Source organism: Enhydra lutris, unplaced genomic scaffold (genome assembly GCF_002288905.1).
Source record: "Enhydra lutris kenyoni isolate GAN:26980312 unplaced genomic scaffold, ASM228890v2 scaffoldscaffold23, whole genome shotgun sequence".
Classification (NCBI taxonomy): Eukaryota; Metazoa; Chordata; class Mammalia; order Carnivora; family Mustelidae; genus Enhydra; species Enhydra lutris.
The window spans coordinates 372,986-400,072 of record NW_019154107.1 but is presented as its reverse complement, the minus strand read 5'-3'; the positions used below and the strand labels follow the sequence as shown (position 1 = coordinate 400,072).

The 27,087-nt window shown below is 48.4% G+C and overlaps 1 protein-coding gene across 2 annotated transcripts in view; it reads right to left on the bottom strand.

Moving 5' to 3' along the window:
- The window catches only part of LOC111150504 (retinoic acid induced 2), a 58,116-nt gene extending 35,263 nt beyond the window's left edge, over window positions 1-22,853 (bottom strand). For both annotated transcript variants that reach the window (XM_022507984.1, XM_022507985.1), the window contains exon 1: window positions 22,707-22,853. The gene's annotated coding sequence lies outside the window, so the exon portion shown is untranslated. The remainder of the gene's footprint in view (window positions 1-22,706) is intronic.
- Window positions 22,854-27,087: the final 4,234 nt, after the last annotated feature.

The window sequence follows — 27,087 nt, the reverse complement described above, 5'->3', positions numbered from 1 at the left end:
ATGATGTCTGTTTTGCAGGAGGGCTAAAAGTCCCAGAGATCCTGCCACTCTCCCCTAGGGGATGCCCTTTGCCCCAGAGGAAGGGAAGCCGTCAGACTCAAGACAAGCCACTTCCAGTCAACTGCTTCATTCTTCTGCGAAACTCGCCGGAGTAAGTTGGGGGTTCTGTTGTTGTCTGTCAAATGCTATCACAGGCAACATTAAGACAGCTCTACATATGGCCACCAAAGACATGTTCAAGAATGTTCATAGCAGCTTTATTTGCAATAGCCCCGAACTGGAAACCACCCAGATGTCCGTCAGCAGGAGAACGGATAAACAAACTGATCCATCCCCACAATGAGATACTACCCTGCAGCAGGAGGCGCGAACTGCGGATACGCGCCAGGACGTGGATGGATCGCAGAGGCACTGGGGTAAGGGAAAGCAGCCGGGCACAAAAGACCATAGATGCTGCACGGTTCCCTGGATATGAAGTTCTAGAAGAGACAAAATTCATCTACGGAGACCGAAGTCAGAGTTGTGGTTGTCTTTGGGGGATATCTCCTGGGAAAGGGCTCAAGGGAGCTTTATGGGATGCTGGAAATGGATTCTATTTTGAACTGAGAGGCAGTTACATGGGTGTATCAGCACTTAAGATTTGTACGTTCCACGCACCTTTGCTGTACGTGTTATGTGGACCTCAGTGAAAAGTAAAATAGAAAAATAAGTAAAAAGAATAATGAGCTAGGGGCGCCTGGGTGGCTCAGTGGGTTAAAGCCTCTGCTTTCGGCTCAGGTCATGATCCCAGGGTCCTGGGATTGAGCCCCGCATCGGGCTTTCTGCTCAGCAGGGAGCCTGCTTCCTCCTCTCTCTCTCTGCCTGCCTCTCTGCCTACTTGTGATCTGTGTCTGTCAAATAAATAAATAAAATATTTTTTTAAAAAAGAATAATGAGCTAATATAAGGTAGCTCTAGAGAATGCTTGCTGCCGTCTCTCTAAGCCTGCCAGGTAATGAAATGATGGGCGGAAGCTAAAGTGTTTCCCTAGAGCTTGGCCCCCTAAGGGAGAAAATGGTCAAGAGGGTTGTCTTGGGTGAAGCTGGCATTTTTGCCACTGGACACAGGGAATACAGGAGGGAAAACGCGACGTGAGCAGTGTAAAGCCTCTGGTAGGCCACATCATGGCCTCGGGGGATTTAATCAGCGCCCTCTCCCCTCAAATATTTCCACACACAGCACACACCCACACGGTCACACACAACACAGAGCCCTGCACACACTACACATTCAGTGCACACCACATATGTATGTCACATTCGCATACATGACCACATCACAATGTGTATGTGTACACACACACACCCAGAAGGCAGCTCTTCTCAAAGGTTCAGCTCTCAGTGTTCCAGCACTGTCTGCATAGGTAATCATCTCCCTCTTCGTGCTGCCAACCATGGCCACTGTCATCATCATTACCGCCATCGCCATCATCCCACAAACATCCCTCATGGAGAGGAACATCTCAGAGCTCACACAGCTGTGCCCACAGACAGAGACATCTGCCTGGAATTGCCTGCTTGTCCCGAAAGCTGTCCAGGCATGTCAGGCTTATGCCTGGTTGCGAGCAGTGAGTGTCCTGGAACCTTCCGCTTCAGCCCCAGCAAGAACCTACAGTGACATCCAGACACCCTCCTCCTCTTTCTCTCTGGCCTCCTGGCCACTGCCCCCTCCTCTGGAAGGAAGCCTTGCGTCACTTCCTAGTGTGGGACAGTGTCTTCCTGGGGGCCCAGGTCAGCCCCAGTCTGCCCGACAACACTGCCCTCACTGTGAGGGTGCTGCAGTGAGACCAGCCAAGAGTGTGAAGGAGACACCTCTTCCAGGCAGGACGCCAGTGCCTCCTTACTGTTATTCTTTGCCACGGCATGGAGCCGATCTGCAACACTCTGAATGAGGTGTGAGAAACCCTTTCTTCCACTGTTCTTTGTTACCTTAACTTTAAGAACTAAACCCATCAAGTCCATTTCAGTATCTGCTCACCATCTGGACTTCCTGCAGTAAGAGGTGTCCACATATGGAGGACAGTGACATATGCCTGTTGCACACTCATGACTGCCCTCTTAGGATCCTACCCTAGAGATACACATGAGCGCAGCTCTTTTGTGTCCTAAAGGCTAGAAACAACGTGAATGACAACTGAGAGGACACTGGTTAATTACCGCAGATCCTTACACAGAATAGTACTTGTTGTTGCGAAGGACGGCACAGAATGGTATGTCGTGACATGGAAATAATGTCCAGGGAAATTATTAAGGGGAAAGTAATAACAAAATCATGTGGTGGGTGAGAATATGAATTTTCTACACACAAAGTGAACTAATTTTTGTTGAATGTGTATATATGCTAAGAACTTACAGGATAAAACCAAGCTTGTACCAGTTTTCTCTGATAAGCTTACAGAGAGTTGTTCCTTTCTTTGTTTTGGGAATGTTGATGTTATCATTTTTAATATGTTACTCTGTCCATTCAGAAATACAGGACGAGAGACTAAAATGTTTTTTCTATGGGCCCATCACTGATTCCTCACTCATTCTTTTTGAAATCTCGGGTTATGGGTACTCAGAGGCAGCTGGACCTCGAAGCCAGGTCAACTTGGAAGAAACAGTGGGTCCACTATTTTCCAGCTGCGGGCCCTCGGCATATGACCACCTTACTGGGCCTTCTTTTCTGCAATCATCAACATGCCTCAATTCCAACCTCTGCGCCAACCCCAGAGCCACCATGGTGGACAAAATACTCACCCCTTCCCACTTGGGAGTTGTGTCTCTAGCTGTATAACGAGGGTGACATAGGTCTACCGAGGGGATTATTATTAACATAAATAATTCCTGGCACATAAAAGGGCTTTGAAAACTGTCCAGCTACATTTTTTTTTAAAACATCCAAGGAGTATGGCTTTGTTAAGTTAGGACAGGCTGCCTAGCAAATTGCTTCACATTTGTAATAGCTCACCAATGGAAGTTTATTTCTTGCTTCTGTAATAGTCTAAGGTGGGGGCTCTGGAGGGGGCACTTCATTTCATGCAATGATCTTCCCCAGGCAGAGGGGACTCTGCCAGCTTCCAAGGTTACCCTGGGACTTTGCTCCAACCCAACCAGCCAGTGGATGAGGAAAGAACATGGAGGAAAACCTGGAAAGTCTTTATGATTGGACCAGAGTACGCACATCATTGCCACTCACATCCTATCAGGTGGAACCTGGTCACGTGTCCACATGTAAGGCTGCAAGGGAGGCTGGGAAATGTAGTCTGGGGGGGGGATGGTCGGGGAAGATGAACAAAACACGTGTGGGGGACTAACCAGCAGTTGCTGCCATGGTGAATGAGAGGAGGAAACACACCTCAGCAACTGTGCGTTTGTGTCTTTATTTGTGTGCAGCCTACAAAAAGCCAATGTTCAAGGAAGTCTTCACTCTGAGAAGTTCTGAAGCTCTTCTTTGCTGAGCTTTTAGTTTCCTGGGGGAACTCTAAGGGGATATCTTTTCAAACCTTTCTTTTTTACTATCAAGGTTATCCTGCCACCATCTGAGATATTACTAAAAAAAACACCAGCCCCCAGCTCTGACTTTCACAAGATTTGAGATGCTGTCAAAAAATAAATGCCAACTCATCAGATTCTGTGTGAAAGAGATGCCAACACACATCTAACTCAAAGTAAAAGCTGAAGACGGGAGCCTTGCTGTGCACACGTTGTCACTCCTCTTCTCCCCAGGAACCTGGTCTGCCAGCCAATGAACCTATGGACTTGGCGGTAGGAACTAAGAGGGAGTATCTTTCCCCCTCAAGCTGGCCCTTTTCAGAACCAATACTTATGTGTCTATCTATCAGAAGCTTCCATTTTAACGTAGACACTCAGAAGGCTAGAGACTGAAGTCTACGGTTTGGTTAGCTTCTGTCATCTAGGAGATAGCAGAAAGCCCACAGATAACAGTCGCGATGAGGCAAGGTGTGTACAACATGTGTACTCATTCATTCAGTCATTCACCCATTCAGCAAGTTCATAGTGAGTGACGCCTCAGTTACAGCGCCGGGGTCTCCGGTTGAGGACACCAAGATGGCATGTGCGTTCGCCGCATAGATGGAGAGTCAGCTCTGCGGATACACAGTCACCACACAATGAGCCCCGTGTGGCAGGGGATGCAGAGATTACTAGAAGTCCACCTGATTCTTTGCCATTTCTGATTCACTTGGCACAGAAGCATAAAGTTACCCATGAGAAACTCTCCTGTACTCATTAGACGACATGACTGGAAATGCGAAAGAAAACATCCGGGACTCCCCAGGGGCTCTTTACTTATGCTGTCATTGGAGAGAGGTGGGAACAACATTACTAGCTACAGATCTTGGATCCCTCCCGAGTACCGGGCACCGTGCATACTTGACATTCTTCTTGCCAGGCAAGTCTCACCACTGCCCGTTTTCCCAGTGACAACTCTGCCGCCCAGAGAGATGAAGACACCTGCCCAGTGACAGAGTCATCTGAAGACCTGGGAAGCTGGTCTGTTTGACTCAAGGCTGGGTGCTTTACCTCTCACTGCCTCCCCACGTGGAAATTCAGGGAAAGCACTCAGCAGACAGCAGTGGGACCCATGGCTTTGTCGGACTTCTCGGGAGAGGCAGCAAAGGAAGGTGGAAAGGGGTTGGCCTCATGAGTCAGTGCTCACGTTTGGGATGTCATGTGAGGATAAAGTCTCACCATTCAACATTGCTTTGGCGGTACTTCCTAAGCAATAGCTGGGTGCCATATGCTGTTCCAGGTGCTGGGAATATGGCAGTGAATGAGACTTGGTGGTGGGGAGCGTGGGGGGACAGTGAAAGAGGGAGGAGTAAATATCCCGCAAGTTTTTGTCACACATGAGAGGTAATAAAAGAGATACCTTTTCATTCTTGATGCTGACAATTACAGAAATGTATGTTAACAGAAGTCGGGGGTGGGGGGGGGGGGGAGCCAACTGGTGGGCTGTACCTTCCAAACTCTTGGGGAAGAGAAAGGAGACAGGCGTAGGCAAAAAAGACCCTTAACGATAGGGACCAAAGTCATTGCTAGCGGTGATCTCCGGGTGGCAGGATTACAAATGGTATTTATTCATTTCTTGTTGCCATTCTACATTTATAAATTTCCTCAAGTAGGTATGTACTACTTTTATTACAATAGAGAAGCAAAATTTACCAAAACGTCAAAGGCAAGAAAACTCCAGAGACCCAGAACCCTCCTCTCCTGGCATTTAGGCAGCAACTGACAAGTCCTCCAGACAGGGCGATGCCTCACTCCAACAGTCACGCCGAGTGATATCTTATTTCAACACACTGCCTGATTCTTTCAATATTTCAGAATTCACTCACGGCGGCAGCCACCGGAGGAAATACACACTCATCACTGAGATATTAAGGACTGAATCCTGAAGCTTAATTTTTCATTAGGGCATTGTGCCATTTTTCAATTAAGATCGGTTTTTTTGTTTTGTTTTTTGGAAAAGTGCTGATGTGTAAAAACCTCATTTCCTTCCTTAGCACAACCGGCCTATGGATTTTATTTTTAATTGATTTCCATGTGTTCCTAAGAGTGGCAGAGAAACTGGGCTGGTGAGCTGCGTTTGCCACCATGTTCCTGGTGCTGGAAAGGAAACTGCCGCTCTGGGAGAACAATGCTTTGGAAAAATCTGTAAAACCCAGTCGAACACACCTAAGGTTTGTATGAAAGGGCAGGCATTACTCATGGGGCTTTGACAGTGAGAACGGAGACTAAAAAGCCGGCCAGCCCTTCAGTAATGAATGTGCCTGGATGATCTGGCCAGGTCTAATTTAGAAGCCAAGGAAGAATGTTCCAATAATGTCTCCATAGAGTGGATTCATTGCATTATCTTTTTATTCAAAGCGTTCTCTGTGTTTTTGAATAAAAGAAGATTCCCACCACCCCCTCCCCCAAATCTAGCAATAAAAATACCCTTGGTCAAACCAATAGGGTCTGTGAGGGGCTTAGGTTCTTAACATAAGGTTCTGTTTCTGGCTAGAAATATTGTTTCAGAAAAAGCAGAAGCAATGATAGAAGGACCACAGGAAACATCTGTGTATACAAACAGGCTAGCTCAGTAGGAATAAAAATGCATTATGCATCATGAAGGTCTAAATATTTTTATTAACACAGTTTGTTAAGCAAGAACGGAGAAATAAGGTTCCCGAAGAATCCCTCATCAAATGCATTCTTCAATATTTCATTTCATTCTTAGGAGAGAAGTAACTCTGAAATCTTATCGTAGATTTTAGCAATGAGTTTTCTATTAAAAGTTATTTCTTTTCCATCTCAGGCTGAGCAAAGCTCTGGGCCAAGGGGGTTAGGGAATTTGTTTCATAAAACTGACAGCTTGGCGAGCATTCAATCACTCGGCACTACACAGCCCAGGAGAACAAATAAGTCCTTTTCTGATGCTGCTCCAGACACAGGACGAGGTATGTTCCATAGCTTTCTTCCCGCATTCGTACTCCTTGCTTCCTGCAGCAAGAAAAGGGGGGAGAAAGCACGTCGAGAGCTTCGACGAAGCCTGAGAGGAAGCGAAATTAATCAATCGCACTCTCATTTGTAAGGTGGAAAAAAAAAAACGAGCTCGTTGGCTATGCTGTTTTAATGGTCGTGACTGACCTTCTTTTCCAGAAGGCCAGTACATTCGGGGAACTCTCAGCCATTTTGTTGTCCTGTCTTCAGTGCTTCTAGACACGTGTCTGCATGATCTGATAGCGGCTTTAATGGGCCTGATAAGGCAAGCGTGGTGGCTGCCTTTGGCAGAGGGGATGCCAAGGGCAGGCTACTGGCTCACAGCCTGGGCATCGTCCTGGGCAGCACAGACCAGCCTGCCCCAAATCCTGCACCAGCAGGAACCCAGCTCAGAAACTTCCTGTTGAACAGGCCGAATTCACAGCAGCCGGAGAAAGGAAACCATTACAAAAGTTCTGCCCTCCCCTCTAAAAAAAAATTACAAGGACTTTTTTTTTGTGGGGGGGTTATCCATCCATAAGGCTAGGACTGAAAAATTCTGTGTGAGACACAACTAATCTACGCTGTTGAAAGGCAGTGGGTACTGCTGGGGAGAGGTAATGGACAGGATGTGGGGAGGGGCTTCTGGGGGGCTGGTGTGGCCCCCCGTCTCCATCAGGGTGCTGGTGACCTGGGTGTGTTATTTCATGTGAAGTAAATACCCTTTTAAAATGCTGATACTATTATTTAAGCTTTTACCCACTATGTCCTTTATGCTTGGTTAAGAATATACCGCAGGCGATTTCGCTATAACTAACATCCACTCCTTATAAAGTGGTACAGAAGGGCGCAGAGAAATGACAAAGGTCGTTTTCACTCTCAGACTCATTAGAGGACAGCGTACTGTTGGGAGGCTCTTTCCAAAAACCCCAGTGCCGTTTGGCGCCCTTCTCGCTCCTTCACTACCTGAGCCATGTGGCCAGAAGAATCTAAACCTTACTTTTTTTCACATCTCCCTCTCTATTTCCCTTTCTCTTTTGTTTCCCTGCACTGACCCTCTCCTTCTGATGCCTCTCCCGGTCACTGGTGTCACAGGTGCGAGGTGAGGGTTGTCACCTCACCCCTTTGTTTCTCTCTGCGTTTCTGGATGGAGCTGGAGGCAGGAAAAAGCCATCTCATTAGCTTTCCATTCCAAGTGCCCCTCTGTCCTCCCTTTACAACATGTTGTCTGCTATTTACTGAGGTTTATTTTGCAAGAGAAATACTTGTGGTGGGGGGTGGTGGGGAAGGGAAGCTTTTGAAGACAAAAAATTTGTCATTCGGTTTCAAAAGACTTATGAATAATGGAGAGCTACGGTTCCTTTGCATATGAAGATCCAAAGGGTCTACCGCTACAAATGATTTTGTGTTTTGCTGCTGTTCAAAAAAATAAATAAAGACTTTTTCTAACCGCGATTTCAAAGATGTAGGAACGTATTAAGGAAAGAAACTGTTCTCCCACCTCGGATCCAGTTTAAAATACTCCCACATCCGATTAAGGACCTGCAGGTCCCAAATCCTGGCAGAATCAAAGAATTTGTTCATTCACCTGAAATTCACCCAAAATGTTCCAGTGACTCCCTAGGGTTGGAAGGGGGTGGGGGTGGGGGGCGCTACAAGAAGGTGGCGACACAGGCTAGTTTCTGGGAAAGCAGAATGGAGTTCCCAGGCCCTTTAAGAGAAGACTTTCATTTGGACCCAGATAAACTGTCTGAAAGGGCTTGGGATACATTCTTGCCTTCTCCATTTCCAAGCCCCCTTTCTGCTCTATGGCGGCATCGCCATACCGAGTCCCTAGGAAGAACTGGGTCTTCACTGCTTGGCCCGAGACAGCTCCCCTGGTAAGTGGAATGACCAACGCATCCCAGTTTGCCCAGGACTGCCCAAGGTTTAGAGCGGAAAGTCTCATGTCTCAGGAATCCTCTCAATCCTGGGCAAATGAGGACAGTTGGTCAACCTAGTAGCAGGCCACCAGCCAAACCCCTCTCTTCCTGCTGAGCCCAGTAAAGGCCTGAACTGGCAGGATTACTCCGTGTCCCCCACTGCCTACAAATTCTGGCCTATTTAAAGCACATGCATTTGGAAAGTGTATTTAAAGCTGCCGACTGAAGGTGCTCGGGCTGTTGACTATGTCTGTCAGGTTTTCCTTTTCTCCCCCATTTTTTGGCCCATTCGCTGTTTTCAACACACTCCCTTCAAGATTGGGGGCTCCAGATGATTACATGGGCCAATGCCAAGATTATCTGCCCACTCGCCGGACTGCAAAGGGAGGGAGGGTCTGCATACCCAATCTCCCCCCTCTCCTGAGTTCCCTGACCCATCAAGGGGCCTAATCCGTACCAGCCATTACCGAATCCCAGGGGCAGCCTCCTAAACACTTCTACAATCCAACCACTTGCCTCTGCCACTGTGCTACTTCGGTTCAAGGTCACTGCTCTCTGGGATTACTGCAACAGAGCCCCCTTTTGGGTCTTCTTTGCCTCCTGCTAAGGAGGAAAAGTCTCCACTAAGACCAAAAAACCAACCACAGAGACTAGATGATGTCACTGGCCCCTATGAAACTGTTCAGGATAAAGTTCTTTTTCAAGGCTAACAAGACTCATTCTGATCTGGACCCCACCTACCTTTTCTGCTCAGCATCATAAGCTCACTTTCCTCAGCTGTAAATGAAAGTAGCTATTTCTAAACATTACTCTGTGGTTTAAGTGAGAGCATGTATATTAAATTCCTGGTCAGGTGCTTCAGCTCCATTGTGGGTTGGGAGAAGTTGAGGTCTTTCGTGCCATCCACAGGAGTCATAAAAAGGAAGAGGTCAGGGGCGCCTGGGTGGCACAGTCAGTTAAGCTTCCGACTCTTGATTTCTGGTCAGGTCGTGATCTCAGCATCCTGGGATCGGGCCCTGCGCCAGGCTCCACGCTCAGCACAGTGTCTGCTGGAGATTCTCTCTCTCCTTCTCCCTCTGCCCCAACCCCTGGCTCGCACGATGGTCCCTCTCTAAAATAAATAAATAAATCTTAAAAAAAAAAATAGGACATTTGGCACTAGTCACTACAGATTTCAAGGAAGGAAAGCAACATCCCATACAAGTAGCAGATGATGAGCTGCATGTTCTAAATGTCCAAAATGGAGTTGAGGCTTGGTCTGGTGGACTGGAGGAAGGCGGGTCTTACCCCTGCCGAGGGGTGGAGACAGAGACGAGAGGGAAGAGGGTGGGGCCCCACGGGTGTGCTCCGACTTGCTGAGCTCTCTCCTAGGGCGGTGGCCCAGAGCTAAGTGAGATGATGGAAGTACTCAAAGCACAGGAAGTTGACATTTCCACCACCGATCAACAGGGACGGAACCCCTGCAGTAGCAGAAATGGGCCTTGAGTTCATGCCTTTGAAGACTTGGTTTTGGAAACAGATAAACTGGAAGAAATGTGTGTGTTTGTACTTTTTTTGTATGAAGCGTGTTACTACCAGCGTCTAAGTGCTGTAGAGTACAGTGCCAGGAGCCGAGGAGGGCTGGGTTGTTAAACATGGTGATTAAAATGAACTTTAGGAAGTGCTGCCTGGCTCGAGAGACTGAAGGCTGGTTTGAGACCAAGCCACAAAAAAAGACACATGATTCCTGCTCTCCAAAAATGAAACAACTACAACAACAAAACAAAGAGAGAGAATGGCAAGAGGAAAGAACAGGCTCCATGGGAGAAAACACAGAAGATCTGTGCACACTTAGACCCAAAGTGATTCCACATTGCTCTTTCATTTTATAAATATTCATAAGAAAAACAGCCTAACAGCTACTTTCATGAGTAACTTCAGCTACTTCTTTACACCTGTCCTCCTTCCTTTCTCCTTTCCTTTTTTTTCTTTCTTTCAAAAACAAGAACAACATTCTCAGCACCACTGAAAGCTAGATCAAGAGTCAAGGTCTCCAACATGACAGTCCCCTTTCCAGGGACCTCTCCAGGCCCCCTGGCCACTGACACTGCCTCACCTCTAACACTGCCCCACGGCAAATAGCCTTTGCCCTCTAAAAGGGACAAAGGCTTTAATTAGGATGAAGATACATGGTTGGGGGACCTGGATCTGTCACCTGTCCCTTCACCTCCTCCTTTTTTTTTTCTTTCCTACTTAACGTTTCTGCCACCGTTTAATGGCAGAGAACAGCAGGCTGGACAACAAATATTCTTACGTGTCCATACTTGCCCATCACCTGGGCGCTCAGACAATTCCTAGACATAGTACCTCTTGCTTCACACACACACCGCCCTGCCCCCGCCTTTCCATCTCCTCTCCCAAGGAGCCCCAAATTAAAATGAATGCATTCCAGAACAATTGCCAAGGGATTGACCAAATCTAACTGTGGCCCAAATAAAGTTGGGACTGGTAGAGGGCCAGGTCTCCGGGACAGCAGCAAGAAGAAAGCTTCTCCCAAAGGACCTGAGCCAGCGACCCCTGCTGCTCTCTGTGCACCAGAAGCAAACAGCTGAACCCCAGGCCATACCACTTTAAGATGCAGGAATTAGTCCTTAAGCCCAGGTAGATAATGTTCAACCAAAGACCCTGGCACCAGCAGCACCAGGGAAATTGTTAGAAATGCAAATTCTTGGGCCCCACTCCCGACCTGCTCCCAGGGTTGGTCCCAGGAACCTGTATTTTAACAAGCCCTCCAGCTGATCTGAATGCACACCAAAGGTTGAGAACCACTGATCCGCAGGCCTCTGGGAAAGGGAAGAGCTATGCTCGACTGGGAGGACATTATAGGAAAGCTGGGAGCAGAAGGGCAGAAAGGCACCGTGAGATGGGCATTGTCCAGAGCTGCACTGTCCAAGACAGTAGCTGCTAGCCCCAGGTGGCAATTTACATTTTGATTTTTTTTAAAAAGAAAGATAAATATCTACAATCTCACTTAAATGTGGAATTAAAAAAAAAAAACTCATAGTAACAGAGTAGAATGGTGGTTACCAGAGGCTCAGATGTGGGGGGAAAGGAGATGTTTTTTAAAAAGAAAGAAAAAAGAACATAGATGTGGTTGCCAGGGACTTCGGGGAGGGGACCTGGGGAGCTCGTGTTTAACAGGCACAGGGATTCCATTTGCAAGATGAAAAGAGTTCTGGTGGTAGACGCTAGCGACAGTTGTGCAACAGTGTGACTGTCCTTAATACTAGTGAACTATACACTTGAAATGCTGAAGGAAAAAAATTAAAAAGAAAATTAATTAAAAATAAAATTTTAAAGTCAGGTCTCAGCCATACTAGTCACATTTCTAGTGCTCAACAGCAACTTCCAGCTAGCGGTTACCATATTGGACAGCCAACGTCCTACCATAGAGTGTATTTCTAGTGTAGAATGGAAGTTCTACTGAATCTGGTGGTATAGGATCCCAGATCCACCTCCTACGAGCTGTGTGACCTTGTGTAAGCTACTCTCGGAGCCCTGATTCCTCCTTTGAGAAATAATACCCACCTATCTTATTAAGGGGGTTACAAAACTGGAAATAAAATAATAAAATGTAAATCACCTTGACAACCGACCAGGCTATAGCAGAAGCTTGAGAAATGATAGGTCATACTGTTGCTATTATGATTTTATGAGCAACCCCTGGAGATATTTGCTAATGGAATGGACAGTCTACATTGGCTAGGACAGACTCCTTCTGCTGTGTTTCGACTGCAAGTTTCAGCGCCTGTGGAAGTGGCTTTATTTTCAGCAGCACAAGTCAGCAGTACCATCCTGAAGGAATACCCATTTGTCGGCCGGCTAGAAAGGTGGCCTCCCCATCCAGAAGCAGTACGTAAGAGACTTGTGGTAAGGCTACAGTTCTTGAAGCCAGAGAGCCTCATTTTCTGTGGGGCTTGCTTTCTTTCTCTCTCTCTCTCTTCCTTCCTTCCTTCCTCCCGCGCCTCCAAACACGAATGTCATAATCCCTGGGATGGTCCATTACGGTAGAATCAGGGCTTCAGTGTTCTTCATCTAGAAAGATGCCCAAGAGATCTTGTAACCTTCTTGCAGATCTCCTCCAGATAAGAAAACAAACGAACCCCCAGATAATTGTACAACTCAGAGGCATTATCCTTACCGAAGGCCAGTCATGAGGGGGAGAATGGACTGGGAAAATGGGAAGAGGGCTTCATATGTGGAGTTTTCTTTTAACTAAAGAAACAGGGAGTCACAGAATGTGACTCCTCAGGGCTGAGGAGAGAAGGAAGGTGGGTGGAACCTGTAAGAGCTGGCCACAGAGTTGAAAACACGATCAGGGATAAAAGGCCAGGCTCCCAGAGTTCAGGATGCATGCTCAGATGCCACGTCCAAGATGCCAGTTTTCCCTTTCAAACTCCTCTGGAGATGCGACTCCGTGCTGCCCATGGGCTCCAGACAAAGCCAGCGGCCTGTGGCTGATGGGTCAGAAGAATCGAGTAGGGGAACTCAGAGCAAGACTCTTGCTCTGGTTGGTTTTTCTGGCTTCAGAATCCTAACAAAGTCTTCCCTTCATGATCCGGTTAGGTCTCCTGGATGAGCAACGTTGGAAAAAATGGAGGATCCAACATGAGCTGGACAACCTCCGACTTTGTCAAAAAAGACGTTAAACTGCAAATGCCAAGGACTATCTTGATCATTCATAGAAGAGCCGTAAACAGCAAGACAAGTAGGAAGGCCATTTTAGAATAAAGGGCGGTTCTGTGAAATGGAAAAGTTTTGGCTTTAAGAAGGAAACTCACCACATTTTCACTTTTCTTTCATTACACTGTGAATGGGCAGACATTCTGTCGCATGCCTGGTCTGTGGGGACCAATGGTTTATGTGACATTCCGAAATGGTTCCCTACGTGGTTTGGGCTATAAGAATCAGACTTCATGACCCCAGATCCAGCTGCCCGGCTCCTAAGAGCAAAAACAAAGCTTGAGGTTTCTTGGTGTGGGTGTGTCCAGCATGGAAAGGCAAGGCAGGATCAGCCTTTTCTTGCCCTCTTAAAATGCAAGTGATAAACCACAAAGGATCCTAGAACAAATGGTCTCAGATTGAGATTTTCGCATTCAATAATTTCATATTTAGTCTAGCGGGTTAGTGATTTTTTTTTTCTTAAAAGGAAACTGCAGCCAGAGCTAATTGCTCAATCTGAAATATATCTGGACATTGTTTAGATGTTGGAAAGGAAACAGTGATGTTGGAGAGGTTTAGCAAAAAGAAGGGCATTAATTTAGAAAAAAAAAAAAAGCAAATGTAAATTAATAGAAAATATAGCCCCGGATGATTTCCGTAGTGCTGATGTATACAGCCAAAGAATGAGCGCCCCTATTCTGAGCTTTCCTTGATATTTTTCTTATTTCTAAAATGCAAAAGGAAATTCATCAGCACGGGCTCAATCCATTCCCATCCATTGATTTGTTGGCCAATCAATGGCCATTGTAATCTGAAAAAAAGAACATCAGTTTTGATGAACCTTTCCAAGTGAGGCCGTGTTCAGCTAAGCTTAATAAAGAGAAAAACAGCAAGGACCATCTGGAAAACACTCTTCCGGAGTCGCGAAAGATAGTGGCAGCCTTTGCCCAACCTGCTATAAATAAGTGTCTCAGGAAAAAAAACACCCGATTTTCAAATCTGTTTCTACTTAATACAGCTGCGATGGAGTTTATTTAGCTTTTCCCTATAGCAGGAGGACTGTTTGCATTTTTATGACAAGGGTCTAAATGTGTTTCACAGCCACTGCCACTGCCATTAGTTTGAGGAACCACACACCACTTGGACCTGTCTGTTTGCTTCTGCGGCACACAGCGGTGGCCCCAGTGGCCTCTATGCCACAAAACTGGCCTCCAAAGCCCAGATTTATGATCCTGCTTCCTCTCCCAGTCTTGCAACCATCACCCAAATCCTGCTGGCTACTCAGAATGACCAAGTGTCCTGGGCTACGAGTCAATTATTTATCTGCCTGGACTTGGCACACTGTGGATGTCTGCCAAGCTCACTGCCTCTTCCTCCAGGATGACAAGGAAGGATCGAACTGCTCTCCAGGAGAGGCTAGAACTCACCCACGCAGGTGTGCTGCTGGCTTGGCCCACCCCGATGTGCTCAGCTTTTCCATCTCTCCTCACTGGCAGAGCCTGACCCTTGGAATGCCTTCAGACACTCCTTGGGAAAGGTCAGCCTGCCTCGATGGCCACACCATGACACTGCCCCCACCGAGGTCGGCACCGACCGCCGCCCATGGCCCATTGCATTCCAAAGACCGGCAGGACACACTGACCTCAGGATGCTCGCCTGGGTAACATGTGACCCACCTCTCTGTTCTCCTTCTGTCCCCCTAGCGCTCATCCCAGTTCCATGTTTTAGCCCCAGGATGCCTTCCCTGAGAATGCATAACCCCTCTCTCTAGCCTTTCAAGGGACCCTCCGAAAGAGGACAGCTAAGGGCTTGTCCAAGCGGCAGCCTTCCCCCTGCCGCTGCTGACCACAGGCATTACCAGGTCTGAGCTGCCTGCAGGAGCGCTGCTGACATCCTGTTTCCGAAGCGGAGCTGCTTCGGGGATGCGAATGTGTGCGAGAGAGAACTGGGAGGGCTGAGAAGGACCACCTAGATCTGAATGTCCCGGCATCTTGGAAAATACCCCATCTGCCCACCACTGACATTCTCCCTCAATAGCCCTGGAAAACATAGACATTAGTGGCGGGTAAAGGGCTGCCACGATCCGAAATGAGTCTATTACAGGGTTATGCACAGAGCTCTCCCAAGTACACTAACGGGCTAAATTAATTGGTTCAGGCTTAAGATGCTACAGGAGAAATGACAGTGGAGAGGGGGTAGGGTAGACAAAGATGCCTGCTGGCTTTGAAGGCATGCCTGGAATCAGGTGCACATGAAAAAGAAATTAGGGAGGAATAAATCTGCTCTCTTTATGAAAAACCAAAAAAGCCCTAATTATTACAGTATCCCTAATTACCTACATCTTATTTAGTTGCCTGCCTTAAAAAAAAATCTCTGTGCTTATACAATCTTACAGACTCATCCACCAACCTTAGAGTGAAATCAGGCACATGACACACCTCTCGGTGTTAATTATTCGCCCCCATGAACAGTATATATAAAAGTCCGGGGGATAAACTGTGTCCTTTGCTATTTCAAAATCAATTCGCCAAAACCCACAAATTACTTATTAAACCTTGGTCTACACCAGTGTTTCTCAACCAGGGGCGATTTTGCCCCAGAGAGGACATTTGACGAAGTCAGGAGACATTGTGGGTTGTCACAACTGTGGTGGCCAGGAACAGTGCTACTGGCATCCAGTGGGAAGAGGCCAGACAAGCTGCTGACATCCTACAGCGCACAGGCCCACTGATCCCAACAAGGAAAAATCTGGCCTAAAATGTCAACAGGGCCAAGGTGGAGAAACTGTGCGCTAGATAAAGCCAAAATGCTCAGCCTTTAATATTCATCTATTTGGCAGTCCTCAAAGGGAGAAGATGTCATTTCCCTTGACATCTAAGGTTGGTTTACATATATGTTAGCTAAGGACATGTTTATTCCTTTCCAAATAAGTGCCATAGGTTCTCAGTCTGGACCTAGGAACATTAAAGAAATACTGTGAGAGGGGTGCCTGGGTGGCTCAGTTGGTTAAGTGCCTGACTCAGTTTTTTTAAATACTTATCTTTTTGAGAGAGAGTCAAGCAGACTCTGCCCCCCTCCCCCACTGTTGAACAGGAAGTCCGAAGTCCAATACAGGGCTCAAGCCCACAATCCAAGGGATCATGACCTGAACCTAAACCAAGAGTCAGATGCTCAACTGACTGCCCTACCCAGGCGCTCCCATGCACCTGAGTCTTGATTTTGGCTCAGGTCATGATCTCAGGGTTGTGAGATTGAGCCCCACGTTGGGCTCTGTGCTAGGTATGCAACCTGCTTAAGATTCTCTCTCTCCCTTGCCCTCTGCCCCTCCTCGCCCCCTGCTTACATGCTCACTCACATTTTCTTCCCCCCCTTTCTCTCCCCCCCTAAAAGAAAGAAAGAAATACCGCAGTGATGGCAGGGGTAGAAAGGGTGCATTTTAAATGCATATTTCATCAGTCTAAATGGATGGAAATTAATATCCCATAAAATAAAATGATTATCTAGTTATGTTCCATACAAAACCAAAATCAATACATCGTATCTTACTTAACCTGCAATTAGAGCTTTTTAAAAAAACGAAAACAAGGAAATGCCATTCTTTTCCATTTCTTGCTAACTGGGTACACATTTCTGAACATGAGGCATAGAAAACAAACAAACAGACAAAAATCTTTTTTTTTTAAGCAGATTTTTCCAGAGCATAAAAAGCTTCCTGAATCATTCCATTTTATTTATTGTAGATTCAATCATTCTTAGTGAGCAAAACGTGCAGCCCATTCTCTTGGTTATGCCTGCCTGGTTTTCCAAATGCCCTCAAAACTGGGATGATGAATCATATACTTTGGCCCCACTGTGTCAATTAATAGTAAGCGAAGAATCCCACACAGCCAAGACAGGACTTTCTGCCTGATGTTTCTGTGTCTGTGGGAGCGTGAAGTTGGGATGGGGTGGGGGGGGCATCCTTCAGCCAATTGTTTCCAGAGCGTCTTAAGAGCAGGTGTTGAGATTCTCTAAGCTTCCTTCAGTTCTAGAATATTCTGTGTGGCTCTACGGTGCCCCTAAGGTGGGGGTGGGCTTTCTTCAGGAGAAATGCAGGTTCCTAGAGTTGGCCTAGAGCTTCCAGGCTTCAAGTAGGAAGGAAACAATGGCTGACAGATATACCATCACGACCCCACCAGGCCACCATTCCTTTCTCTGAATTATAGGGCCAAAGTGGCCATACGCACAAAGGCAAAAATAACAACAACGACAAAAACGCCCCCAACACACCCAATCTTGGCTGCCAGCAAGGCCCGAATCTGCTGCTGAAAAAGAGCAGTTGCTACAGTGCAGCTGGAGGAGCTTTTCCAGGGAACTGGTAATACCCTGGCTGTTAATGAATTATTTTTCGCCAGAATGTCGGATTCTTCCTGTACTCCAGTAAACAGTCTGCTTCTGCCATGGGAAACAAAACCAGCTCCTTCCGAGGAGCTCAAGGAGGTCAGCCAAGGGTCCCCTATGGGGGCAGCCCCCTCAGGGGCCAGAGCCAGAGGGCCTGACCTATAAATCACCACAGCCCCAAGTTCATTAGTCCAGCCTTTTCAATCTACTTGGGCCATGCCCATCTCCCAGGAAAGGGCCCAGGAAGACCACAGAGCTGGCTGGGAGCCTCCCCCCATCCCCAGCAACCGTCCCTTTGTCAGATTTCCTCGTCTGCACCACCGGGGTGTGTAAAACTGGGCTTCCTTACATTTATTCTGTCTCTTTCAGAGAAACTGTATGTATCTCCTTGCTCTTGTTTTCATCAAGCTGTCAGGAAATAACTATGTGCATCCTCTTTTTCCCTTTCCTTTCTATAAGATTGGCTCCAGCCCCAAATAACCCACTCTCACCATTAGGGTGTCTACTTGGGACACTCTTCTCCAAGCACAAATCCCCAGGAAGGATATTCCTAGACAAGGTGTCAAGGAAATCAGCTGCTCAGGCAAGAGACAGCTCTCCACTAGACAAAGATACCAGCCTGGGGTGGTGTGGGGTGGGGTGGAGGAGAGGAGAGGAAAGGGGTCACTTCACTCAAGCCAGCCCTGCCCGTTCCCAGCCCTGCCTTGCTGTCTGAGCTCCCCGAATTTTCAGGAGCCCACATTCCTCGGGGGAACCTGACCAAGCAAACATGCTCATGGATAGCCTTGATGAGGCAACTCCCCTCCAAATAACACCTTAGCTACCGAAAATCAAAGTTGCCCGAGACCAGGCTGCCAGCCTGTGCCTCCCATCTGCCATGGAGACAGAGGGTCTTCATGTCCCTTAAAGTACCACGAGGCTGAAGGCGCAGGCTGGTGGTTAGTTGGCTCTAGAGAAACACTGCCTAACAGAAATAATATGTTGTCACTTTTCTGGTAAGCACATGAAAAAGAGAAAAAGAAACAGGTGACATTCATTTTAATACTGTAACTTATTTGATCAATACAGTCAAAATATTATCATTGTACCACGTAATTAATATAAAAATTATTAATGAGCTATTTTGCATTCTTTTCTTTTTGTACTGAGTCCTAGAGATCACGTGCATACGTTATCCCGCTGGCGCCTCCTACTCTGGACTAAGCCACCTTCCGACTACGAATAGCCACATGTGACTTGCGGCTACTGTAGGAGATGGTACAGATAATGGAACATTTCCATCATCGTAAAAGGTTCTATTAGACAGTGTGGTACAAGACCAAAAAGCTGTGGGAAGAAAGAGTGACAGGTCAGAGCAGGGTGATATTGGGATATTCTAGAAGCCCAGACCTACTATTAAGGGGAGATTAAAATGGGCTTTTATGAGAATCCCAGGGCCCATGCCTACATTGGGGGGGGGAGGGGTGTGCTGCCCCATAGCAGTGGGAAAGCCAGCAAGTATAATAATTGGTCAAGGCATCTCCGGGTTGAGCCGCCCCCATCTTAGCTCTTCTGATCTGCTTCAGGCAGGGGCTGGGACAGAAGATCGCCAAAGTCACGTATGTTCTTTCAATAACAATTCTGGGTTTGCAATCTAATTTGGTGAAGCAGATAAAGAAACATGATCAAATTATGTGCGCCTGTGTTTGCCCATGTTTATGTGTGTTTGTGTGTGTGTTCTTGGTTGGAGAGGGAAGGAGGGTCATGTGCAAAACCCAGAAGTACAAATGCGACCACCAAAATCACCTCCTCGCCAGTTGCCATCAGAACGCAGGAGAGAGGTAGACTCAAGAGGCTCATGAAAAAAGGTGGAGCCACAAAGGAGATGCCTTGGGTTTAGAAAGAACGAGATGATGGGCATCCAGGCAGATGAACAGGTGAGAGGAAGAAGTGGTAATCTTATCTCCGAAGACAAGAGCTGCCAACTCTATAGCAAGGATGGCACCCTGATCCCCAAACCAAGCTTAATTCAGAATCCCACGCACGCTTTTGTACAGGGGAGAGGATAATTTGCCAACTTCTGCCCTCCGTGAGCCTCGAGAGTCTCATTCTCAGAGGTCCCCTTCATATTCTGATCAGGGAGGCAGCAGAATCACATATGGATTCCAATCCTGGTTCTCCCAGTGGCTCCAGAATTTCTAGCGGGTTAAAGGCTACCATCTTGTTGGAAAGGGACTAAGGGACTTGCGTACATGATGCATGTGCGTGGTAAGACCTCATCTCATTTTTACTGAGAATTTATTTATTCGAGACAGTTTAGAGTCAGAAATACTTTACCCATCCTTTGGTCCTTCCATGGAGAGCTAATTATTTAACCTGTCTAAGCTCAGTTTCCTCACCTGTAAAAATGGGAACGCTCTTGCCCATACCACATAAACTTGTCGACTTGGACCTACCACAGGCTAGAAATGGAGCATGACACCAGGAACTCCAAATCCCCAAGCAAAGAAAAAAAATCTCTGGATTTCTCCCTGCTGAGTCTCCCTTGATGATGACTTACAGCTGCCTCCCCCCCACCATTTGCTCCATCAGTTCCATCACTTAGTCACTCAACTCCTATTTATTAAGCAACAGTTGGGCATTGGAAATTCCAAGATGATGAGACACAGTCTTTCCATCTGAAATAGTCTGGGACTATCTGGGGTCTATGCACTTGGCACGTGAGCAGGTACCCTGGCTGACTGGGCTGCCTCACTGGTAGGCTCCCTGCCCCCAAGCTGGGAACCAGTTTTTGAACATGGCGGGGCTGAGGACTCTGGCCTTTGGGAGAAACAAATAAGAGACTTGGAAGAGGGGTTAGAGGGATGTGCTGCTCCTTTAATTCATAACCACCAAAGTCGGGACTCAGACACACGACTGGAAAGTTCTCTGAGCCTCAGATTCCTTATCTGGAAAATAATGCCTCCATCACATCATGGTTTCCCACATGTGAAGTGTTTGGCAGACAGAGGGCAACGACAAATGTTAATTCCTTTCCCTATTTATTTCCCTCCACTACCCTCCTCCCCCCAGATCTAAGGTTAGGGAAGGAGCCAGAGAACAGACACTGGCTCTTTTCTTATTATACATTCAGAGGATGCTGTGTGTGGAGATGGCCACATCCAGAATAACCTCCATTCAGGATCAGATGGAGTTGGGGAGGCCAGTCTCATCTAGCTTTGGGGGGGCTGGAGCTAGAGCTCTGTCAGTTCTCCGGGTCCTACAGCTCTCCTAGCAACACCTCATCACACACCTCTTGCATTTTCTTTTTCTTTCTTGCTTTCCAGATGCCCTGTCTCAGAGGCTGTTTTCTGGCTACAAGACTTTTTATTTATTTTCGAGTTTTTGCCCAACTGCCCACCGACCAAGTTCTTATACTGGCGACTGGCATCACCTGGAACTCTGTTTTCTCATTTTTTTTTTCCTGAGATGGGCAGGTTTTCTGGGGCCAAACCTCAACAACAGGAAGTCTGGTGCTTCTTTGCTTGATAAAGGACCACCCCCGTGTTCCATGGGCTGGTGCCAAAGCGGCCGACACCCCAAGTTCCAGTCTGACTTGGCTCACTGTGCCCGGGCTGCCTTGGAATGCCTCTAGTGGGCATCAGTCAGGATGAGACACAAGTGGCCATTTATAGGATAGTTAATGGGGGCGGGGTGTGGATTCGGGGGTGGGTAGGCGGCCTCTCAGGGCTTCTAAGGGGCAGGGAAATTCAGATGGCACCAGGTGTGTGTTTTTGTGCGTTCCATCCCACCCCCGACTCCTGAAAGTGGCACAGCTCCCCCCCCCTCCTCTTTGAGAAGAAAAGGCAAATGACAAAACAGCGGGGGCGGGGGCCACAATGCTGCCCTGGTGAGTGGCTCCCACCCGCTAGCCTCCCCAGAGCCCCCTCCCACACTGCCACCCCTCCGCTGTACCAAAAGCACATCACAATACACTTGCAAAGTTATCCTAAGTCTCTTGGTCAATCAACAAACGATTCTGAAGACTCAAAAGGAGGAAGAGAGGCATTTAGACCACGCTGGGAAAGACCGCCTGGGAGAAGCAAAGAAAACCCTGCATGCAAGGCTAAGAATTGTTTTCTCCCTGCTGGCTGCCTTTCTCTCTGTTCTAAAGAGAAGCTTCCAAAATCAGCTAAATAAAGGGGTCACACCAGAGGATGAGAGATAATGCTAAACCAACAAAAACAAAGACCCAAATGAAACAGAGTGAGCCATGAGAATCCGCGGTTATCAAAACTTTGTTTGGCCGTATCTATTTATCATCGCTGCACACCCGGGCTCTGCGGAATATCATTCTGTTGATGTCACTTATCCTCAGCAAAATATTTACACATCCTTAAAAACGCCAGATGAGGGGGGCTGGCTGCAGGGCGCCCCTCAAGCCCCACTGCCGAGGTTCTGGGCAGACCGTGAGATGCGGGCACGACAGGAGGTGGCTCCAGCGGGCACAGGTAAGAGCCACTGACAGTTCCCGGGACCCGGCCACCCAGGAGCTGCGCTCTGCCCTGCCCACCTCTCCCCTACCTGACTGCAAGAAGCAGCCCCCCCCCCCCATATGGTGTCAGCGCCTCCTCCTCCCCTCCCTGCCTTTCTCATTGATTAAGTTCTCAAACCATTGTTAAAGCCGGGTTGCTTTTCCCTGGAAAACTGGGCTGAATTCATTAAGCTTTCCCCTGCCACAAAAGGAATATTCATAAAAGTTTGGCAGGCAAAAAGGGAGGCTGACTGCATGCCATGGGGTGGGTGACAATTCGCTCCTCCAAAGCCACCTTCTTCTTCCGTGCCCCATCCCTCTCTCCATCCATCCGTCGTGCCCCAAACCTACTCCAGGGACTTCTGATAGGGAAACACAAAGCAGCAGCTGTTTGGCAACATTTCTACCCCTCGCCGGCAACTGTGGTGGGATGCCATTTCCCCACCCAGGCGGAGCTTATCCTGAACAATAGTCGGGCTTTAAACGGCAAACAAGCAAACACACAGAGCACAACCCCAACCCCGAAAAAGCCAACGCCGAGAGAAGCGGTAACTCCCTCCGCAGCAAAAGGCACCGCTGAAACGCACGCAAAAACGCTGCGAGAACGCTGCTCGATGCCTAACATGGCAGAAAGCCCGAGCTGGTGCGGCCACCCCGGGTCTGGGCATTGGGGGGCACGAAGGCTCCCAGGACGCCGACGCACACTCACCCGGCTTCGGGGGGATGCGGGGCTGGCCGAGCGTCACAAAGACAAGCCCAGCGCGATCTGGCAAAACCCAACTTTCCATCCGGCTCGCCAGGGCCGCCAGATACGTCAACAGAATCCATCTTTCGAAGGGCCTGGAAGGCGCCGGGTTTTCCGGGCCGGGGCAGAGAGGCAAAGCCGGCGGCGGCCCGGTGCGGTGCCCGGGCGCGGAGTCCGCCGCGCGCCGCCCTCTGTGCCGGGTGCCAGCGCTGGTGGCGGCCCGAAACCCACTTCGGGGCCCCCGCCCCGCCGGCCGGCGCCGCCTCTCCGGCCCCGCCAGCCAGTGCGCGGCGCCGGGAGCAGGAGCGGGGCCCGGGGACGCCGCACGGGTGGCGGCCTCGGCCCGCGTCCCCGCCCCCGCCCGGCCCTCCCAGCTGGCCCCGGCCTCCGGGCGCCGTCCTGCCCACGGGAGCAGGCCCCTCCCCGGGCGCCGGGCCCCGTCAGGCGCGCCCAGCCCGGCGCGCCCCCTGCGTCCCGGTGGCAGGTCCGCACGGGGAGGGCGGGGGAAGGGGACCCCGGCCCGCACTGGGGCACCGCGGTGGCTACCTCGCAATTGCGGCCGCCGCCTCCAGGAAGCCAAGGGGTGGTCGCGGGTGCGGGAACTCTCCGGTCTGGCGTCGCCGCCCGCCGCCTGAAGGGGGTGCGCAGCGGTGGGAGCCGCCGTCGCCGCTGTCACCGAGCCGCTGTCGCCGCCGCCGCCGCCGCCGCTGCCGGTTGTGCGTGAGTGTGTGTGCGCCTGTGTCCGGGCGAGTGTGTGTCTGCGTGCGGCGCCCGGCCTTTACTATATACACCAAGGGGTGGGAGGAGGCGGGGAAGGGGAGGGCTTGGGGGAGGTGGCGGAGGAGGGGGAGCGGGAGGGGGGCGAGAGGGTACCCGAGGAGGCGGCGGCGGAGGAGGGACAGGTGATCTCGCCCACGGGGAGGGCGTGGCTGTGGGCGGCGCAGGGTGGCAGGAGGAAGGGGCGCCCGAGGCTCGGGCCAGGGGAGGGGGGAGATGGACATTGGGGAGGGCCCGCGGAGCGGGGATCCCGCTGCCAAGTGGCGGGCTGGGGACCATTCCAGACCCCAGGATGAAGAAGAGCGAGAACAGAGCCCCGGAGGAAGGAAGTGGCTGGCTGATGGAGGCAGGAGAGGTGGGAAGGGCCCAGCGATGACCTCCTAAAATGCCAATGTGATACAGGTAGAAGATCCTTCTCTCAAGGTGTAAGATTATTAAAGGCAAAATTAGCCCCACGGGCAGAATCTAATTTCCACAAACTTGCCTGGGAGGTGATTTGTTTCTTAATCTAACATTTCTTAAGCACTTGGTGTTTTGCCAGACACCGGGGCTAAGACCTGGGGTTACAGAGGTGACTGAATATGGTTGCTAATCAGTAAATAAGTAGTAGGTATTAGTAGTACTATTGGTCATTTAAAAATAAAATAACCTAAATTCTATGAATGTTTTAAGAGAGCGAATGAAGCAATTGCACTGGTTTAATTAATCCTTACAGAGGTAAAGATTTTTTTTTTCCTGGAAATCAAATCAGGATGAAGGTAGTGGAGAAAGAATGGCAAAGCTGATGTTACTTTAATCAGAGCAGAGAACAGTCTGAATCCAGCTATGCTTTGCATGCTCAGTCCTCCAACTCAACAGCGTGACTAGTAACCATGACTTCCCTCTTGTAGAATTTGGGGTGGCCACACAGAGTGTGAAAGACCTAGAGATCAGCCTGGCAAGTTTATAATTAGCATGGGAACCTGAACTTGTATTTGAGAGGTTCCGGTCAAACCTTGTTGTGTTGCAAGCATAATGTGGTAGAAATCGGGGCCACATTATGACTTTTGTGGACAATTCTGCCTTTGTGATTTCCCCTCTCCATTAAAAAAATACCTAAAAGTGATATTTTACAGTTGTATTGGTGTAAAGACAAATGTATTAATGTTATGTGTTAGTACATTTCCTTCAACCTAGAAGATCAATTTTTCTTTTGATTTTAAATGACATGAAAACATTTCTGTGGCCTCTGAAAAGTATTGTGAGCTACATGCACAGTGCCCACTGCTCATAAGAAAGAAGTAAGCTCTGGTGGTACCATTCCTTGATTCTGAATTTCCTCTTTTGCGGGAAAAAACAAGTTAAATTAAGAAGTACTCAGTTGACATAGAGGCGGAAAGATACACAATATAACTTTAAGAATTGATAATAACAAGTATCAACAGAAAGTACCAGTTCCTACTTGTTTCAGTCAGGCTCTTGGGGTCTTAAATCAGCTTCGAGTCATTAATGATACCTGTGGAAGTATTTGTCTGTGAATGTGTCTTCAGCCATTCCAGTAGCCAAAGACTTCCTCTCAAGATCTCACAAATATTTGAATCCTTGGATCAGGTATGTGAGGTCTGTGTTGCCAGGACTTAGCCTGAATACAACTAAAGACACAGCTAGGCAACTATAATTGGGCAAGTTCATGGATGAAAGATCCATAAAGGTTTTGTGTGTGCCAAGGGGGTATGTGTGTATAAGGTAGGGATTGATACCCTGGAAGGCAATTACTAGCCTATTTCTTTTGTTGGCCTCATCACAAGCCTGGGCTAATGTTTGATCCTTGCTGGCAGTAGTGATTCATATTTGCTGCCCTTTGAGGGGCTTATGTTTTCAGGAAAGACTATATTAATTCAGATTAATGCATAATAAACAGGCATTATGGTTCCACAGAAGTGTACAGTGGCACCCTTCTGTATTTTCATCGTGACTGCCCTTGCAGAGAGAAGGAAAACAAAGAAGTCCATAATTATAGAGCAGGTTTGGATAGGGGAGGAGATATCTGGGGACAGAAATAAGACCTTACTATGGAAGAATCGTATTCATACAGTTAAAAGGATGCCCAAGAAAGTGGAGGGAAGAAACAGTATGCCCAAATAGCAGGAAAGAACCACCCCCCCCCAAATCTTCCAGGTCTGCTCAGGGTGATTTTCGAGATCTCTGATTTGAAAATTTGGTGATTTTAAGTAAGGACTCAAGAAACTTCCCATCTCAGATCTGAATCTTTGAACCATACCTTGCTTTTCTAATATAACATCTCCTCATAATCGAGTTTTTACATACATGTCAGATGGATGATTCATTTATTTATCCAGTAAACATCTATTAAGCACCTGCTGTATGCCAGTCACTAAGCTAAGGGCTATAGTTAGAGAAAGGGTTAACATATGGTTGCTGACTCCAAGGAGCTCAGAGGCCAATAAAGGAACTGCTAACGATACAGTGTGATACTATGTGGTACACGAGGTTTTATCACATCGACTAGGTGAGCCCCAAAGGATTGGGGCTAGCCCTGCGTTGGGAAAGGGTGGAGAGTGGCATGGGGCAGAGCAGTCAGAGGAGACTGCACAGACATGGCTACAAGAGCTGAGCACTGAGAAATAAATGGGAGCTTTTCAAAGTAAGGGAAAGACATTACAAATGAAAGGAACAGCAGGCACCAAAGCTCAGATGCAAAGCACATTCTGGAGACTGCAAATATTCTGTGAGACTGCGTGTGGAGGCCGTGAGAATAACAGGGGTGGGGGGGGGGGAGGCTGGAGGGCAGCTGACGGCCCTCCTCTGTCGTCCATCATGTAAAGGAGCTTCTTGCACTCAATGGGTAGCCAAGGAAGGCTTTAAGCAAGGGGTGACCAAGAAAGATTTGGGTGGAGGAATGCTCCCTCTGTTGGTAGGTGTGAAGGGCTGACCAGAGGGAGTGACGTTGGCAGCAGGGAGACCAGGTGACAGGGGCTGCGGCAATGATCAGGGCTTGAATCGTGGTAGGACCAGTGGAGATGACCGGCAGGAACTTGAGGCAAGTTGTACTCAGGATTGACAGGACTCAATGATGGAGGGCACAGGAGGAGTTAGGGTAACTGGTACCTGGCTTTCTGGACTGGGTGATGCGGTTGGGGGGGTAGGCACCGAGAAAGACATCCTGGGAAGAGAAGCAGATTTGGGACTGGAGCTGATGAATGCTATCTGTCCTCCAGAAGCAGAATCCCGAGACAGGGATTCAAGAGCAGAAAGTTGATTTGGAAGTGAAGGTAGGAGGCCCTCAGGAAGTGACAGCTAGTCAGGATTACCTCCTCTCACGTTCGTGCTTTGGGCTCTTAGTCCGAAGGAGCTTCAGTACCCCTTACCTACTGCAAGTCTTACAACCTCCTTTTCCATGTGGAGGAACAGGTGGATGGACTGGGCTCGGAGCCGTGTGTCACCAGAGGCTACCAGCGTTTGTCCAAATGAGTGGAGAGCCCAGTACAAGCGAAGCGAGAAGCCAGATTGCATGAGACAAAGTAAGTGCATGTTTATCTGCAAAAAAAGGACCGGAAACAAAAACTAA